General features: G+C 32.9%; 2 protein-coding genes across 9 annotated transcripts in view; one reads left to right on the top strand and one right to left on the bottom strand.

Annotated features, from left to right (window-relative positions):
- The window catches only part of Cep44 (centrosomal protein 44), a 42,238-nt gene extending 33,325 nt beyond the window's left edge, over window positions 1–8,913 (bottom strand). For 4 of the 7 annotated variants that reach the window (XR_002483993.3, XM_013358709.4, XM_040293910.2 and 1 more), the window contains exons 1-3: window positions 8,330–8,913; window positions 6,992–7,111; window positions 6,066–6,097 (exon numbers count right to left, since the gene is read on the bottom strand). The gene's annotated coding sequence lies outside the window, so the exon portion shown is untranslated. The remainder of the gene's footprint in view (window positions 1–6,065; window positions 6,098–6,991; window positions 7,112–8,329) is intronic. The other 3 variants (XM_013358710.4, XM_013358711.4, XM_005325515.5) reach the window with 3 other exon arrangements.
- The window catches only part of Fbxo8 (F-box protein 8), a 53,440-nt gene continuing 43,369 nt past the window's right edge, over window positions 8,882–18,952 (top strand). The window contains exons 1-2 of one of the 2 annotated variants that reach the window (XM_013358712.4): window positions 8,882–9,156; window positions 13,533–13,640. The gene's annotated coding sequence lies outside the window, so the exon portion shown is untranslated. The remainder of the gene's footprint in view (window positions 9,157–13,532; window positions 13,641–18,952) is intronic. The other variant, XM_005325513.5, reaches the window with a different exon arrangement.

Below are 18,952 nucleotides of genomic sequence, written 5' to 3'. Positions count from 1 at the left end.
AAATGGTATAACACCAGAAGGTTTATAACTGTTAGAAAAGAAAACAAGAGAAATAATTCAATAGGAAGTACAGAAAACAACTTCCTAAATAAGACTCCTAGAGCTCAGGAAATAAAAGTAAGAATCAATAAATGGGATGGTATCAAATTAAAAAGCTTCTGTACAACAAAGGAAAAATCAGCATAAAGACACACAGCCTGCAATGGGTGAAAATCTTTGCCAGTTATTCTACTGAAAGATGATTAATATCCAAAAACATAAAGAACTAAAAAAGACTAAAAAAATTAAATAAATGGACAAATGAACTAACATACACTTCTCAAAGAAATAAATAAAAACCATTATATAACAATTATAATATGTTCAACATGTTTAGCCATCAGGGAAGTGCAAATCAAAACTATACTGAGATTCCATCTCATCACAGTCAGAATGGCAACAATCATCAAGAATGTGAACATAAATGCTGGTGAGGATGCTGGGGGAAAGGAATTCTTACATAGTCTGGAATGTAAATTAGTACAGCTACTATGGAAATCAGTATGGAGATTGCTTAAAAAACTAAAAATAGAACTATTATATGATTCAGCAATACTGCTCCTCAGTATTTATCCAAGATAATTTAAGTCAGGGCTGGGGACTTGCCCTGTATGTAAGAGGGTCTGGATTCAACCCCAAGCTCAGAAAAACAAAGCAAAACAATATGAAACAGTAATACCTGTGCCCAGAAGAATTAAAATCAGTATGCTTAGGGATACCTGCATACTCATGTTTATTACAGCACAATTCACAACAGACAAATTGAAACTGACCTAGATGTCTGTCAACAGATGAATGGATAAAGAAAATAAAGTATGTACACACACACACACACAAAAAAAAATGGAGTTTTACTCAGTAATAAAGAATGAAATTAATTATTTTATTTGCAGGAAAATGAGAACTAGAGGACAAAATAAACCAGACACAGAAAGACAAGTATCATATACTTTCTCTTGTATATAAAAGCTAGAGGGAAAAAAAAAAGAATGTCATGAAAGTAGAAACAAACCATTAGAGGAAGGGACAAAGGTGGGGAAATTACTAGAGAGTAATACTGGTCAAATTATGTGTTATATGCATGCACAAATAGGATACAAGAAAACTCACTATTCTGTATAATTCACATGCACCAATAAATAAATTTTAAAAATTTTTATAAAATATTTAAATAGATGCTCAACATATCATCAGGTAATTGCAAATTTAAAAATAAAACAATGAAATATGTGTTAGTCAGCTTTTCTCTACTATGACCAAAATACCTGAGAAGAACAACTTAGAGGAGGAAAATTTTATTTGAGGCTCAGGATTTCAGAAATGTCAGTCCATAGCTGACAGACCTCATTGCTCTGGGCTCCCAAGTTGAGGCAGAACATCATGGTCAAAGGTTCTGGCAGAGGAAAGCTATTCACTTCATGGCAACCAGGAGGCAGAAAGAGAAGGGGGAATGGGTTACAAGGAAGACAAACCCTTCTAGGACACGCCCCAGTGACCTACTTCCTCTAGTGACCTCCACTCCCTAGAGTTACCATTCTGTTATTCCATTCAAACTAGAATGGATTGATTTGGTCACAGCTCTTATAATCTAATCATTTCAACTCTGACTATTCCTGCATTAATCCAGGAACTTTTGGAGGACATTTCGTATCCAAACCATAACAAGATACTACTGCACACCTATTAGAATTGCTAGAATCCAAAAACAAAACACAACAAAATAAGCCTATTGATAACCAAATGTATTTGAGGATATGAAGAAACAAAACTCTATTGCTAGTGAGAATTCAAAGTAGTATAGCCATTTTGGGAGATGGTTTGGCAGTTTCTTACATAACTAATCATAGTCTTACCACACATTCAGCAATTATAGTACTCATTTATCCACTAACCTAACAAAAATTTATGTATGAATAAAATCCTACATAATCAGTGTGTACAACAGTTCTATTCATAATCACTCAAAAGTGAAAGCAACCAAGACAACCTGAGGTGTATTACAGTAATGTACATCCACACAATGGAATATTATTTAACAATAAAAAGAAATGACTTTTCAAGCTACAAAAGGACATAGATAGATCTTAATTCATATTTCTAAGCAAAAGCAACTCCAAAAAGGCTACTAGACAATTTCAAAGAGAAGACATTCTGTAAATAGTAAAATTATAGAAACAATAAAAAAACACAAAGGTCAATAGTTGCCAAAGATTCAGAGGGAGAAGAGTAAGATATATAGGTGAAATATAGGGTATTAATTTAGAGAGATAATCTACTAGTTCTGATATCTTATAGATAGATAAATGACATTATGCCTTCATCAAGATCCATGAAATTCTGCAGTCCAAAGAGTGAATGCTAATGGATGCAAAAATTTTAAAAATAATTTAGGAAACTGCACAGGATCGAGTGTAGACTATAAAAGGGTAATCGAATTACATTACCAATATATGAAACAACTGCATTAAAGGGAATGGGTGAAAGTGAATGGAGTCTGTGAGATTAAAGGCAAAAAACAACAACACATAAACACTGCACTCTGGTTCATAAAGTTTTTGCCTATATGCATATGAGATAAAAATTCTGATACTCTTAAAGAGATATATTGAAGTTTAAAATTAGGTATATTGATGATTGCATAATGAGAACCAGGTTTAAGAGGAATTTTACAAGTAAGTGGAGTACACTAGAATTAGCTCTATGTGTTAACTGATTATAGTTAGAAACATCAGTATCGACATGTTTACCGTAATATTGATACCAATCATTTCAAATAGAAAGATTTATTGATATGTGCACACACCTAGAACAATCTTAAGCCAAAACCCCAAATCCAAAACACTCCCCAAACCTGAAGCTTTTTGATCATCATGTCTGTATGCAAAAAGTTTCAGATTCTCAGCATTTCAAATCACAGATTTTTTTATTAGAAATGCTTGATCAATACCCTATGCAAATACTCCAAAATCTGAAAAACTCCAAAATTTAAAACACTATGATCCTCAAACATTTTGGATAAGAGATATTTAACCTGTGTAGTGCTCAATATATACACATATATTTTGTTTCTCTATCAAGTGGAAGTTTCTGAAAGTAACATCCTTCAGCAACAAGCATAGCAATCCTATGGCAAACTAGCATCTAGATCTTGATGTCTACAATACAAGAAATCAGGGCTCCTTGAAGAAACATTCAATTCTAGGACTGGGGTAGGAAATATAGAAGATGAACTGAAGCATTATGTAGTTTTCAGGAAATACAAAAACACTCTACAAAGAAAATTTTGAAGGGTTATGTCAAAGGGACATAGGAGCCAACAAGAGTTCCTAATGGTTACAAACTGAAACAACTGGAGCACCAAAATTCATAACTATTAAATTATAAGTCAAGTACAAGACAAAATACAATCAATATAACTCAAACATGAAAGAAATAAATGAACAATAGATATATGAAAATATCTAACATTTATTTATAATTATTAGAACATTAGTAATTGAGGGGAATTGCCTACATTTGATTAAGGATATCTACCAAAAAAAAAAAAAATCTACTGCAGCTGGGTGCTGTGATTCATGTTTGTAATCCTAGTGACCTGGGTGGCTGAGGCAGGAGGATGGCAAGTCTTAGAATTTTAGCAAGACCCTTAGCAACTTGGTGAGATCCTGTGTCAAAAAATAAAAAAGGTCTGAGGATGTAGCTTAGTGGAAGAGCACTAGAGCACCACTGAGTTCAATCTCCAGTACAAAAAAAAAAAAAAGTGGGGTGAGGTGGGGGGAGATCTACTACAAACATTGTATTCAATGATGAAATACCAAGTTTTCTTCTGAGATTGAGTAGAGGCAAGCATATTTACTGTAATCACTTTTTTTCAACATTAAACTGGAACTCCTAGATAATACAAAAATATAAGAAGGAAAAAATATTAAAAAGTAAGAAATAAAAATGTCATTATTGTTTGACATCACACTGAATAAACTGCATGTGAAAAAATCCAAAAGAAATAATAAGTAAATTTAGCAAGTTTGCTGAATACTGGGCCAATACACAAAACTCAATTGCATGTCTCTGTATCCCTCAAATAATAGAAAATGTTTTTAAATGACATCTATCAATAATTCACTATAGCCTCAATAAATATCAAACATGAATAAATCTGGAAAAGATGGATAAGATCACAAAACAAAACTATAAAACTTTATTGACATGCATTGAAGAAGATCTAGAGAAGAGGCAACATTTTGATCAAAGATTGACTCAATAGATTATTGATACATAAATTCAATGCATCCCTGTTAATGTTCAGATGTGGTGTTCCCCAAAAGCTCACATGCGAGACAATATAAGCTTTGGAAGAGAAATGATTGGGCCATAGCCTTAACCTAATCAGTGAATTGATCCCTGATGGAATTAATTGAGTGGTAACTGGAGGCAGGTGGGGTGTGGCTGGAAGAAGTGATTCACTGGGGGCTTGGCTATGGGGTATATATTTTTATCTGGCAAGGGGAGTCTCTCTCTGCTTTCTGATTGCCATGTGAGTTGCCTCCCTTTGCCACACTCTTCTACCATTATGTTCAGCCTCACCTGAAGCCCAAAGGAACAGAGCCAGCCTTCTATGGACTAAGACCTCTGAAACCATGAGCCCTCAAATAAACTTTTCCTCCTAAAATTGTTCTGGTCAGATCCTTTAGTCACAAAAGCAAAAAATCTGACTAAAACAATCCTTTCCTACTACCACTAAAAACACACACACACACACATACACACACACAAAACAGGTTTTTGAGGGTGGAAATTGACAAGCTAACTAAAATTTATACAGAAATGCAAAAGCTAAAGGATAACTAAGAAATCTTGAAGATCAAAATTGGAAGACTTAAATCATTCATTATGAAAATGTTTTATGAAATTAAATTTGGAATTCATGAAAAGATGTACAAACAGAACAATGACACAAAACCAAGTCCAAAACCAGCATATATATTGATAGTAGTGACAATAGTGAGTAGCAGTGAAAAAACTATATTCTTTTCCAATGGTAATACATCAACTAAATATCCACATAAATCTTGAAGTCTATATTACAACCTTCACAAAGGGTTTATTGAAGATCTAACTTCAATAAAATACAATCAATATAATTCAAACTTGAAAGAAATAAAGAAAATCTTATAATGAACAATATACAAAGGCCAAACAACCAGGCTTTGTGAAGATCACAGAGGAGAATATCTTCAGGATCTCAGGAAGAGAAAGATGTCTTATGATTGATAAAATGAACCACATTAAAATTAGTAACTTCTGTTCATCAAAAGATACTCTGAAAGGTCATTGAATGGACGATGATGCTGGCAATACATATAACCAACAAAAATAATCTTATGTAGAACATGTAAAAAAAATCTACAAAACAATAAGGGGAGAAAAAAAAAGATGCTGAATAGAAAAATGGGCAAGAGATCACAGCAAAAACTATAAGAACTAACATGTAAAAAGATCTCATTAATCCTTATGAAATTATGAAGTAAATCCAAAATATGAGTCGATAGTACATGTGAAACTCTTAACACAATGATGTGAAAAAAGTAAATCAGTACAATTACTTTGTAAAATTTATTGTTGATATCTTCTAAAGCTGATGTACATAGAGATCTATGAAAGAGAAGTGACTCTGAAAACTGTACATAACAGAAACACCCAAACATACAAACATGCATGATCTTTGAGATTTTTTATAAAAGATCATTAAAAAAAAATTCCCTCTCCCAAATTAATACCATGAAACTTATTTCTAAATGACTTATTTCTAATTTTACTGAATGGACTACAAAATTCCCAAAGGAGGTTGTTTCCAAAGGAGGTTCATAAAATAAACACATAGATAATTTGTTAAGAACTTTTGCATGATGGAGATAAACAGGTTTTGAATCACAAATTTAATCAATGAGGCAAAATTCAAAAACATTTAAAAATATCTACGACTATTCATTGACACTTCATAAAAGAAAAATAATACATAACAATACCTTGATTAATGAATCTTCTGAGAATGAAGCTCCTTTAAAATGAAGTCATTGACATTAAAAACAAAACAAAACAGAATAATTCATAAATTGGGTGAAGTAGTTGGTGTGATCTTTTCCCCCCTAGTCTGTATTTCAGTAGCAATCAGAATATAAATCATTCCCTTACACATCTTGTCTGAATCTATACATAAAGAGGTATTAAGGCTACCAATTTGCAAAATCCTAAATTTAGTAAGCTTTCTATGTTAAGACCCTTGCCACCCATTTCTGTAGCCATTTCTCCAGGGTAGAGCAACTATTCCCTCTCTTGAGGAAAACTACTGTCCTATTTTTAGCCTGTTCTCCTTTATCAACATGGTGAAGAATAGGTTCTTGAATAATTGTTTACCATTCTTCCATGATCACTTCAGTCACTATTTTCAGCCACTCAATTATACCACCTAAACAAATTTACATTTGTAGGCAAAGGGAATTTGGGTTATAGTCAAATGGGAAATAACCAATCTCAAAATCAAATTATACAAAATACTGGTCAAGAAGGTAAGCTTTAGCTAACATCTTATAGGAGGCATGGGTGTAGATGGACATATGGAAACAGTTTTCCCAAGATCAGCCTTTACTTAGCTGAGAAAAAACAAAATGGAAACTAATCTGGTTGTAACTGTCAAAAAAAAATTTCTTGGGTTCTGCCACTGAACAATTTCATATGTCTGAAACTTTTTCAGGTTCCAGACCTATCTAACTTCGTAAAATTCTTCTTAGGTACTTTCTTATTGAAAGACATTCTCTAACTTTAATGTAAAAGGTATCTCTCCCACAGATTTCGTTTAGTCCCTCCAAATGTATATCTCATCATCCCAGTACATGCAATTTTGTGGTATCTTTCCTTTTTCTGAAGTCCTGAAACACATTTCCATGTCTCTTACGTTATTTCTACCTCTGGTAATGGAATTTCTGACAACAAAGTATGTCCCTGGAACACATCCTCTTCAGTACCAGTAGAATACATATTTTGAAGAAGAGTAAGATACAAGTACAGCTTGGATCTGTAGGTGAAGGAGATAAGTGATAAGACAGAATAGTAAAAATGAAGAAATTTTAAAAATTTGAGTATTACAGAAAAAAATTACAGCTCCTGCTGTACATTTCCATGAAGGGCTTTGCTAAAAAAAAAGGGGGGGAGAAAACACTAAAATTAAGATATTAAAAGAAGCTAATCTATTACTTATGCATATTTTAACAGAGTACTTTTGGAAACGAAAATTAATTTTTTACTTTAAAAAATGTGATTAACATTTTCACCTGATTACCCTTGTCAAAGAAAATTCCAAGGAGGCAATACTCAGCTTGTAGCACAGATTCAGTCATTAAGGTCTTAATATTGCTGGCTAGCTTCCCCTAGAGTTCTGTCTACAAGTCAAATCTGTCCGAGTGAATTGATAAGAAAGGCATAAAACAATATATTCTATTAAGTAAAATATACTATTAAGTAAAATATTTAAGATTTTTAATGTAGCTCAATCACCTAGCAGTTTAAGATCATTAAAATGATGCCTCCCAATGGGATTGTCACAGGACTCAAAAGTGATTTTTGTTAGAACCAAACAACTAAATTGTATAAATTAGTGTGGATGGTTAAAGAGTTTGTGGCATATATCCAACGATTTATATTATCTAAAAACCATGCGTCAAAAACAAGAGGAATAAAGATGAGAAAAAATTAAATTTGTGAAAATTTCCACAAAAGATATTAAGGAAATACTGTACTAAGTGACATGGAGAAAAGTTTGAGGAAGGGAAAGCATTGAGGAAACTGGAGGGAAAGGGAATAACTGTGTAAAGGTTTGAGAATAATTCTGGAAAAATATTCTACGACACCCCAATTACAGAATATAAAAAAGAATTAAAATTCAAGACACTTCTTTTTATAGTGAGAGGAAAATCTGTAATTAAGATGGAGAAATATTTTAAACACCTGGAAAACGCAAGCAAGGAAAAACCAATTGCTTTCAACTCTTCCTTCCCATCAGTATTTTAGAGGAGCCCGATGCATCCTCAGCTCAGAGTATCCACAAGGAATCCATCCCTTACCCTGATCTCAAGACTGTAACTTCTCTATCCTTAGCCACAGCCTAAATCTGATTAAGCAGCTACGATATTTTCTACCTCGTCGCTATTAAAAGCACACACCAGGCGGGTATACAGGCAAGGCACATTCGGGATTCCCCTTCTGTAATTTAAGTTAAAAGGGTGAAGAGACAGACCTGCTCTTTCGCCTCCACCCGGGGTCTCAGTGAGGAAAGCAGAGAGAGGCGACCTCTGTCCAAACTAGTGCGCAGCCCCGCAGTCTCCCTCGGGCTCACCCGGCAGCCCCCGAGCAAAGAAGACCTCTAGCCTAGCAGGACAAGAAGGGGAGAAAAGGCATCTGTAACCGGAGCCCATCACCGGAACTAGTCTCCAGCAGGTACTCCCTCAAGGCCAGAGCTGGAGTCCCAGCGCGCTTCTCGCGCCGACCGTTTGCGTTGGAAGAACAAGTTCGAGCCCGCCGCGCACCGCGGCAAGATCTTCAAAGCGGCGGGCTCCTTGGCGCTCTAGGATTCCTCGCTGCAGATTCCATGGCCCGTTCGTCCAGACACTGAGGTAACTTGACTCTGCAGAAGGCCTCCTCAACGGCCAATGCGATATTATTTTGCAGATTATTAATCAGTATAATTTAAAAGGTCAGAATAGCTCGGACTAAGAAGCAAGAAACAAGGAATCTGTAGCGAATCACAAACAACGGGAATTAAAATGCTTCTTCTTTAAGGGTCAGAACCCGAACGTCACTTCCGGCAACAATAGGAAACGTCAAAACTGGGACAGTCGGCAGCTCTGGCTTCTGCAGCTTGAGGTGCTCCGAGTTCACACTGGTGTAGGGCTGTTTCTGATACTCTCGCCACCGTCATCTTCACCGGCGTGAAGTAGTAAAGTTTGGACACACTTCTCCATGGCCTGGGCATCAGTTCCTGGCTGAGCCATTTTCATTTTGGCTTAAAGCCCCCGCCCAGAGGCCGATTCGTCGCGGCGGCGGTGGAGATCGCAGGTCGCTCAGGTACTAGCATCAGCCTAGATATTTTATATCTATTTATCTCTTTTGCCTGTTTATCCTCACTTTTCTTCACGGAAATAAAGACAGCCAGTGCTTGCCAGTTGGCAGAAATTGGCCGATCTGTAAGAGTTTACGACCAATGACAATGTAATGTATCTTGAGTGACAGCAGTGGTGGCTTATTAAAGTGAAGAATCAGTGCCATAAGGCGGGAATGGGCGTTCCTTCTGTTTCTAGGCCATTGGGGTATAGGTCAGCTTGGGACCCCAGTTGGTGACCCAGCCTCATTTCGAAATAAAACCGAGAAACAGCAAGGGTTACTTTATTTAAGCCCAAGTGTTGCTTTTAGGTGTTACTTGGGTGCCTTACCACATTTTTTGGTTCTTTTATGAATGCAATTGCAGTTGACGTTACAACAAGCAAATTTTGGTATAAAATTTGTTAAGGTTTTAATTCGTCTTTTTTTGTTTTGTTGTAACTGGGCTCTAATCTCTCACATGATGCATAATAAATGTTATTCATTGGACAAAATTACATGAAAGAATTCCAATTCTCTGTCATTTGACTTTTTTGGTTTTATTTTAGGTTCTGTGTGTCTAATAATTGAGTCTACTTGTTTTACAACCATAGTTTTTATTTTTAAGGATTCTAGGTGTTTCTCCCTGGGTTAATTAATCATGACCTTTTATTGCAAGTGAAGCCAATTTGTTTTCCATCTCAGCATTTCTTCCTCTTTTAATGTTTGGAGTGTGGTAACTATATTTCTAAGATAAGAGGTCATCCCTCCATAAAAATGACTTACAAATATGTCAGGTTTCAGAATGAAGAATAAACAGGTTTTGTTATATTCTTCAGGTTGATTCATAAAATTTCATTTTTGTCTAGTTAACCTGACAATTTGTTTGATGAGGTACTTTGTTATCTATTGCTGAGTAACAAACTATGACCCTTATTTACCCCAGCTTAAAACAACAAACATCTATTATCTCAGTTTCTGTGCCTCAGGAATTAGGGCTCAGGTTGTTTTATGAGTTTCCATCAAGCTGTAATTAGGGGTTATGATCTCATCTGAAGGCTCCTCTGAGGTGAAGAAGACTCCACTTCCAAGTGCATTTATGTGGATCTTGGCAAATCTAAGTTCCCCACTTCATGAATGTCTTCAAAAGGCTGCCTCACATAATGTGGCAGCTGGCTTCCCCCAGGGTAAACAATAGAGAGAGCATCCAAAACAGAAGGTTGTGGTCTTTCATAACCTAATCTCAGAAGTGATATTCCGGTCACTATTGCCATTTTGATTTGTTAGGAGTGAACCATTAAGTACGACCCAAAATGGAGAGGGAAGGGATTACACAAGTACATGAATCCCTAAGACAGGGATCACTGGGTGCCCTTTTAGAGACTGCCTAACATAGATACCCTGGCTGGTAACTTTCAAGAATTAATAGATAAGAATAACTGAGCAAAAAAATGTGTCCAAGAGAAATGCAGTCTGACAAGGAAAATTTCAGATTGTAAAGAAATAAACAAAGTTGTACTAATATTATCTCTCTTGGAAAAAGTTTTTATCTTTTTTCATACTAATTATCTAAAGAGGCATACTTTATATTTTTCTTGGAATACTTTGAGAGATGATATGTGTGAGAAGATCTTTTTGTTTAGGGTCTACATAAACAGAGCATATACCTACAAGAGATTGTGTGTATCTTACCCACTGCCCTTTTTGTATGGTTGAAATTGGCTCAAAATAAACATGAGCAAAGATGGCTTTTAAGGTCATAAGGGATCAGGAAGGGGCTAGGAATAAATATAGAGAGAACGTTGATCACTGACAGCCTTTGTATTGGGAGAGGTTTGTCTTAGATATTTATTTCGGCCAGGTATGGTGGCTCATGCCTTTAATACTAGCTAATTCAGAGGCTGAGGCAGGAGGATTACGATTTAGGGAGACTGTTTAAAAAAATGAAAAGAGCTGTGGATAGAGTTTAATGGTATAACTCTTTGCCAGCATGAGTGAGACCCTGTATTCAATCCCTAGAACCCCCCCTCCAAAAAAAAAAGAAAATGCATTTTGGATGTTTTAAGTGTCTTTAGGTGGCAGGTATCACCCTCTTCCTGTGTTATGAGGCTGCACATAGCATCCCAAGCACAATTGTAAGTAAATCATATAAGTTTGTTGGAAATGAAAGATACAGGCTTCAGACTTTATTATGTCCACCTTTTGGCTATGACCCAATGTCAGATTGATTATGCTTTCTCCAGGTTTGAAGGATATTGTAAATTCTTATCTGTTAGTAAAATATTATTTTTTGTCTCTCAAACCTCATGTGCTTACCACCAATTTGAATATGGCAATTTGCAGATTATAAATTTGGCTTTTAAATCTTTGCTCTCTATCAGGTTAACATAATTTATTTATAGTAGGTTGAAGTTACTTTACAGATATAATGTTGGGTCCTTTAGATGCCTGCACAATTTTAAACAGAATCTTGAGAAAATAGTACAGTTTAAATGTTTCCATCCAAAAAAATATTTTACAGTAATAACTTCCAGGTAATCCAAAATGTTCATCATAATTTTTTAACACATGATCAGTTTAGTGAGGATCAGTTTTGTGTATTTACTATGTTTTTGCTAGATTAAAAATATTTTCTTCATTTCACACTATATATACAACATTGAATTACCAAAACATTCCTCTTTTCTTTGCTCACAATGCTTTTGAATTTTTTCAAATTTATGACTTTATAAACAACCACTCATATAAAAGTATATGTTTTCTACATCTATATGCAGATTTGGAAACAGAGGCTCTTCTAGTCACAATAATGCATCAAAATCATTAGTACTGAAGTATAAAAAATTTACATGTAACTCATGTTGCTTTTTCATTGGACTATTATGTAATATTTTTTAAACTTTTTAATGAATACATCTGTTTATGGAAATTTGTTTCCTGTTTTGTTTTATCTCAATATTTTGTTTTTCTGACAAATTTCTTGACAAACATTTTATAATAAACTAAAACATCTTTTATTAATTTGAGTAAATTTATATCATATTTGGGGCAAAGTATTTTAGTTATATAGAGATAGAAAAAGATGTGGTTTTAAGTTTAGGCAGCAGATTTAGGTAGGTTAGATCTGCAGTTAGTGGTTTGTGTATTCTTCAAGAATTGAATATATAGGATTTCATAAACTATTTGAATGAAGAAGACAGGCATGGTAAAAAACCCTAGGGATTCAGGAGGCTGAGACAGGATCACAAATTTGAGGCCAACCTCAGCAACTTAGCAAGGCCCTATCACAAAATCAAAACAGAAAAATTTTAAAAAGAACTAGGAATGTAGATCCTACATTCAGTTTAATCCCCAGTTATGTGTGTGTGTGTGTGTGTAGGTATATATGTATTGGTCTCTTTTCATTTCTCTCTCTCTCTCTCTCTCTCTCTCTCTCTCTCTCTCTCTCTCTCTTAAATGAAATAACCAGGTTTTAGCAAGAAAACCAAGCTTGGAAAGCCCCTATTGGCTCATACTGAGCAGTGAATCCTAGAAATCAGGAAGACAGGGGGAAAATAAATAGGAAGGATGAATGCTAAAGACATAGACACATACACCCATATCTGTTACTTATTCATTTTATATATTTTTAGGGGTTTTTTTCTCAACACTTTATTTTTATAGGAGCATAGAATTATTTTTCCCGTTTTTCCAGAATGGTTAAAATATATATAACATAAACTTCATCCTCAATCATTTTAATTAAATACATTCATAATGTTGTGCCTATAATCATCATCCTCCAGCTTCATAATTCTTTTCATCTGGTAAAACAGAAAATCTATACACATTCAACAACCCATTCCCATCCCACCCCCAGTCCCTGGCAATTACCATTCTACTTTATATATATGTGATTTTTACTACTCTAGATACTTCATATAAGCAGGATCATTACTTGTCTTTTTATGACTGGCTTATTTCACTTGTTTTAAAATAGTATTGACATCTTAACAATATTAAGTCTTCCAATCCATGAATATGAATGTGTTTCTATTTATTTGTGACTTATTTCATTTCTTTTATTGTATCTTTCATTGTACCTTTCATTGTAAAATTCTTTCATCTGCTTGGTTAAGTTAATTCCTAAGTGTTGTATACTTTTTGTTGCTATTGTAAATGAAATTGTTTTCTTAATTTCCCTTTCAATTTGTTCATTGGTAGTGCGTAGAAATACAAGTGATTTTTGTGTGTTGATTTTATTTTCTTGTACTTTGCTGAATTCATGTATAAGTTTTTAATTTTTTTTCCAGAATTCTTATGGTTTTCTACATATAAGATCAAATCATCTGTAAACAGAGATAAGTTTACTTCTTTCTTTCCAGCTTGGATATCTCTTTTATTTCTTTTGGCCTAATTGCTCTTGGAACCATAGAATTTTATTGCTAAGAGAGACTTTGGAGATGATCAAATTCAAAACCTTTGTTTTACAGGTAAGGAGTTGGGGTTTTCAAAATTTAAATATTTTCCCCAATTCTCACATCTAACTAAAGAAACAGTCTGAATAAAATCCATGTTTTATATTGGTTTCTTTTCACTATTAAATGTTTCTCATCACATTTCTGACTTTCCTGTTATTTCAGGCTACTCTCAAAATTTAATACCTTGTTTTTCTGTAAAAAAAATAAGTTCTATGAGAATTATGATTTTTGTTTTGTTTTTTAATTCCACAGTGCTCATATGAATAGCTATTATAGTTAGTGGGCATGAGAGTTTGATGTACACTGAGGAGGTGAGTTGGATAGTTGGGATATACTGTCATGGCTGCTGCTGATTACAGTTGTTCTAAGTGAATGATAATGCAATAAGAACCAGTATAATTAAAGGTAATACTGGTTAAAAAGTGTGATAAATTTATTTTATATACAAGTTAACACAGATGATAGTACATTTCTTTCAAAACAAATTAATGAAATTAAAATAAGCCTAAAATTCTCAGATTTCTGTTTAGGATTTAAATAATACATCTTAATTTTTATGTTTATTTAGTTACCATTTTGGTAACACTCATTATAGAATGAAATTAAAGAACAGGAAAAAACTTCAGAAAACAAAGTTATATTGTAAATCTTTTTGAATTAAAACAAATCCTACAAATGGTATGCCTTTTAGTAAGAAAAACTGCTCTTGCAGGACCACATCTTTAAATTTAATGAGTGGGGGCCTTTTTTATGTGTTTAATGTACCTTGTGACCTCTTAGTACTTAGCTATTTCCCTTTTCTCCTTAGAAAGACCTCTTTGTGGATTTACCCTTCTTTCATTCCTCTACAGTTGTTGCCCTTAAATTTTAGGAGTGTGATTGGTTATCAGGTTTTTTTTTCTTTTCTTTTTAAAATTTCTCTACCCACTCTATTGTAAACTACTTTGGTGGTCTCTTCTTTTGAAAGTAGAGAAATAAATGGGCTGCCAATTTGATTATAAATGTCTCAAAATATTTTCTCACAGATTCTCTCAACATTAATAGGCCATTGAATAATATCACTTGATACCACTTAAATATCTTTAAACCTAAGTAACCAAAAATTAAATTGTTGCTTTCTTCTTGAAAAATATTGGGGACATATAAATGAAATTCCTTATCTTTAAAATTGAATAAAATGTGTGTTATAGAGATTACTGTTTTTACACATTTTAGATCTTTGAGATAGAACATGGTCTTTACAAATTTTGCTATTTGGATGCCAAAGAAATGTTGAAGAAAATTATAATGAGTATTTAAATGAAGCTATTTATATGTCTATCAGTCATTAACTAAATGGTATAACACTGTTTTTCCAAAGGTGCTTGATGAAACTGGTTTGCCTCAAACAAAAGTATTTAATGAGAGTGCTTTTTGAGACCTTCAGCCTTTTTTCTTCTCATTTTCCACTAGGAAGATTTTATATCCTGCATGGTATATATAAACCATTGTTCTTCATTACATACAGTTGTCTTCATTAGCATATACCCTTTGAATGCTCACTGCCATCAAATTACTAAAAGCATTAGTACACTTACCCTTTTTAAATATGAATAATGCTTTGTTATTTAACATGTTACATGTAAATATTTTGATTAAACCTACTAATATTTTACAGATTGCTTTATATTAGATATACAACTATTAATAAAATTATTTTCATCTTATTCTTTTGTGGAAAGACTCTTTTGAAAACACGTCATACAATAAAATATACTACCTCTTTTAGGATTGTTGCCTTTTACTAGAAGTAAGCAGTACAGAAAACTATCATAGTTCTTATAAATTAGTAACTGATATAGTTGCTGGCAATTAATCTTTAATTTGTACTACTTTCTAGGTAGAAGTTCCTTTATGCTATGCTACCACATACTTGTTTAAACTAAGACCATAATTCTTTTTTTTTAATGAGAAAACTACATCCAAAATCAGCTGTTTCTCAGATTTTTCATTAACGAAATTAAACTAGGAATTACATACTGCTTTACCAATTAAAAAGTATTTTTATATACATTATCTTACTGAAGGGTCATAGCAATCCTGTAAAATAGATAGGATTGATTTTTACTATTGTATAGCAAACAGAAGCTCATAAAGTTGTTTGAAATACCTTAGGTCAAGTTATGGCATAATTGTAGCTTTAAATTCACCCTCTACAATAGCAGTGTGAAGAAAACCTCTGCTTTTCTCTATAGCAGATGTTAGAGTCTATTCTCCAATTTCAGCATAATAAAACTAAATGAATTTAAAGAAAACCAAAAAGACCTACATACTTCCAATTAGATTTTTTTAAATTGATTCTTCCGTTAAGAATTTGGTCAATGTTTAATAAAAGTATTACTATTAGTTTTACTGTTATTTTAATAGAAAAAAGGATGTATACGAATATAAAAGATTTAAATAAAACATTTTTAAATATTAATAAATAAATAATTATTTTCACATATATTAGAGAGTTACTATTTTAAGTGGTCTAAATTAACACACTGCTTTATGTAATTTAAATGAGAAGTTATACTGATTTTCTAATGTATTTTGCATTTACATTGTCTTTTTGTTTTTGTTTTTTGTGTGTGTGTTGTTAGAGATTGAACCCAAGGTCTCATGCATGCTAGATAAGTGCTCTGCCACTGAGCTATATTTCCAGCCCTACATTTTCTTTTTCATAGACTAAGTAAGAGACGCAAAAAATAATCTTTTTATTGATATCACAACACAATTATTGGTACATTTATAATAGTCAAACATCATTTTAGGATTTGTATTGTTAAGTATTTATATTACTTGATTGTGTCTTCTTTTGATCTATATAGTAAATTTGACAGAGTCAGATAATTCATAGACTAAATTTTTTTAAAATTAGCTTAATTTCCTAAAGTCTAAAATAGTTACTGTTTGTCAAATCACACCAAATTTGCTGTGTCCCTGGTTACTTCTTTCAGAGCATTCATGAAAGTTCCTAATTCCTTTTGAAAAACAATTTTGTTATCATTTACATACTATAAAATTCACCCATTTTAAATGTGCAGTTCAGTCCTCCCACCTTCTCTCTCTGAAGATAATTTTGGGTACATATGTGATGGCAAGAAATATACAGATTCCTTTTACATTTTACCTTATTTCCCCAGTAACATTTTGCAAAACTATAATATACTATCAAGGAGGATATTGAGAGTGGTACAGTCCACCAGTCTTTTCAGATTCACAATGGATATGCGTGTATGAAGTTCTGTGCAGGTTCATACAGACTAACTCCACAGTCAGGGTACTGAACAGTTATGTTATCGCAGAAGTCCCTCATGCTATTTTTTTTAACTGTACCCATCTTTTTCTTGGCTAATAATATTGAACACCTTATGTGTTTATTCACTGCCGGTGTATGTTTTTGGTTAAATAATATCTTTTGGCTATTTTTAAATTGGATTGTTTATTTTGTTACTGTTGAGTTTTGAGAATTGTTTTAATTTTCTCTACTAGTCTTTTGTCAAGTGAGTGGTTTGTGAATATTTTCTCTCAGTTCATTAGGTTATGCTTTTTTAAAAAATATTTTTTTAGTTGTCAATGAATCATTTATTTATTTATTTATTTATTTATTTTTATGCAGTGCTGAGATGGAACCCAGGTCCTTACACATGCCAATCAAGTGCTCTATCACTGAGCCACAACTCCAGTCCCTAGGTCATGCTTTTATCTTTTAAATAAGAGCTTTCAAAGAGCTTTATTAATTTTTATTTTTTATTTATTTTATTTTATTAACTTTATTAATTTTTCTTTTATATATCATGCTTTAATGTCAAGTCTAAGAACTCCTTGCATAGCCTTAGATCTTAAAGATTTCCCCTATGTATTTTTTTAATTTATAGTTTTTATGTCTTATATATATATGACTTTAATTTTGGAAAAGGTGTGAGCTTTAGGTTCTGATTCATATAATTCAGTTTTTAAATTAATGTTTATCATTCATTCAGTCAACAAATATTTGATGAGCAGTTTATATGTTCAAGACACTAGGTTTTATACTGCATTTATCCACTTTTGTGTGACATCAGTTCCTCATCTTAGTACTTAATAGGCAATCCTCATTTCCATGGTGCCCTGTTAACTAAAACTAGTGCATGTTGGCAGTGTGGTCTTACTTTGTGTGTTTCATGGTAATTACTAACAAGTAGTTACCATGAATGGTACAAAGGAAGGGTTGTGTATATACATATTATTATATTTTATATATTCTTACATTTTATACTTATATTTTTGTATGTTATATATTTAAATTTTCTTGTAACAATGAACTATAATAAAATTAATAAAAGTACAATATAATAAATGAGTTCCAAAATTATCTTAAAAGACATATGTTTGAGTAAATATTGTACAATTATCAAGAAATGTGCCTGCAAATACCAATCTCACCAATTGATGAATTGATTTAGAAGGTCTAAAAAGTTAACCTGTTATCCACAAAACACTTCATAATTTAAATTACTGGGGATGGAAAGGTGTTACTAAAATTTGTATTGTAAACAACTTCTTATTAATTGGAAGGTGTATTTTGTGGTACTTCCAAAATGACTTTTTGGCTCATTGAGTTTTCTTATGAACTCTTAGAGTTTCTTCTGAAAGCATATTGATAGTGATTTAAAATTATGAAAGCACCTAACTTCCAAAGTGGCACCTGTTATCACTGACTGATGACTCAATTATTTACCTTACTTGCCATACTCTGTTTTTATATATAATGTATCAATCCAAGCAAAGTTAACTCCAACGTACTTTTTATATTTACTTTTTTTTCTTAGTAAAAGTCAATGGCATCTCTCCAAATTTCATAGATCCTAAATTAATGAAATTTAGGAACAGGATTATGACGAATTAGGTAATTCAATCCAAAATAATGAGATGAAATGGAATAAAAATGAAAGTTATCATTTAAAGAGTCTGGAAGAAAATGTATGTAAAACTACTTCTATTGTAAACTACCTACTATGGATTAAGTTCTCTAAATGTTATCTTAAGTTCCATGTGATAAGAATTATTATCTATTATTTTACTAATGAAAAAATTAAGGAGATATTATAACTAATCAGATTCTGTATTAGAGTTTGATCCAGATCTTTTTTAATATCAAAGTTTGTGGCTTTCTTAAGTACATTAGCCTGAAAGAGCAGTTGCAGCTGGGAGCAACAGTAGAGATAATAAGCAGTGACAAGTAAATGAGATGAGCACCAGTGATGAAGAGACAGATGGTAGAAATGTCTTTGACAATTCATGGGCTCTAATAGCTCTAG

This window comes from Ictidomys tridecemlineatus, chromosome 14, assembly GCF_052094955.1.
Source record: "Ictidomys tridecemlineatus isolate mIctTri1 chromosome 14, mIctTri1.hap1, whole genome shotgun sequence".
Lineage (NCBI taxonomy): Eukaryota > Metazoa > Chordata > Mammalia > Rodentia > Sciuridae > Ictidomys > Ictidomys tridecemlineatus.
Note: the sequence above shows the minus strand (reverse complement) of the source record. Positions and strands in the feature narration are given on the sequence as shown.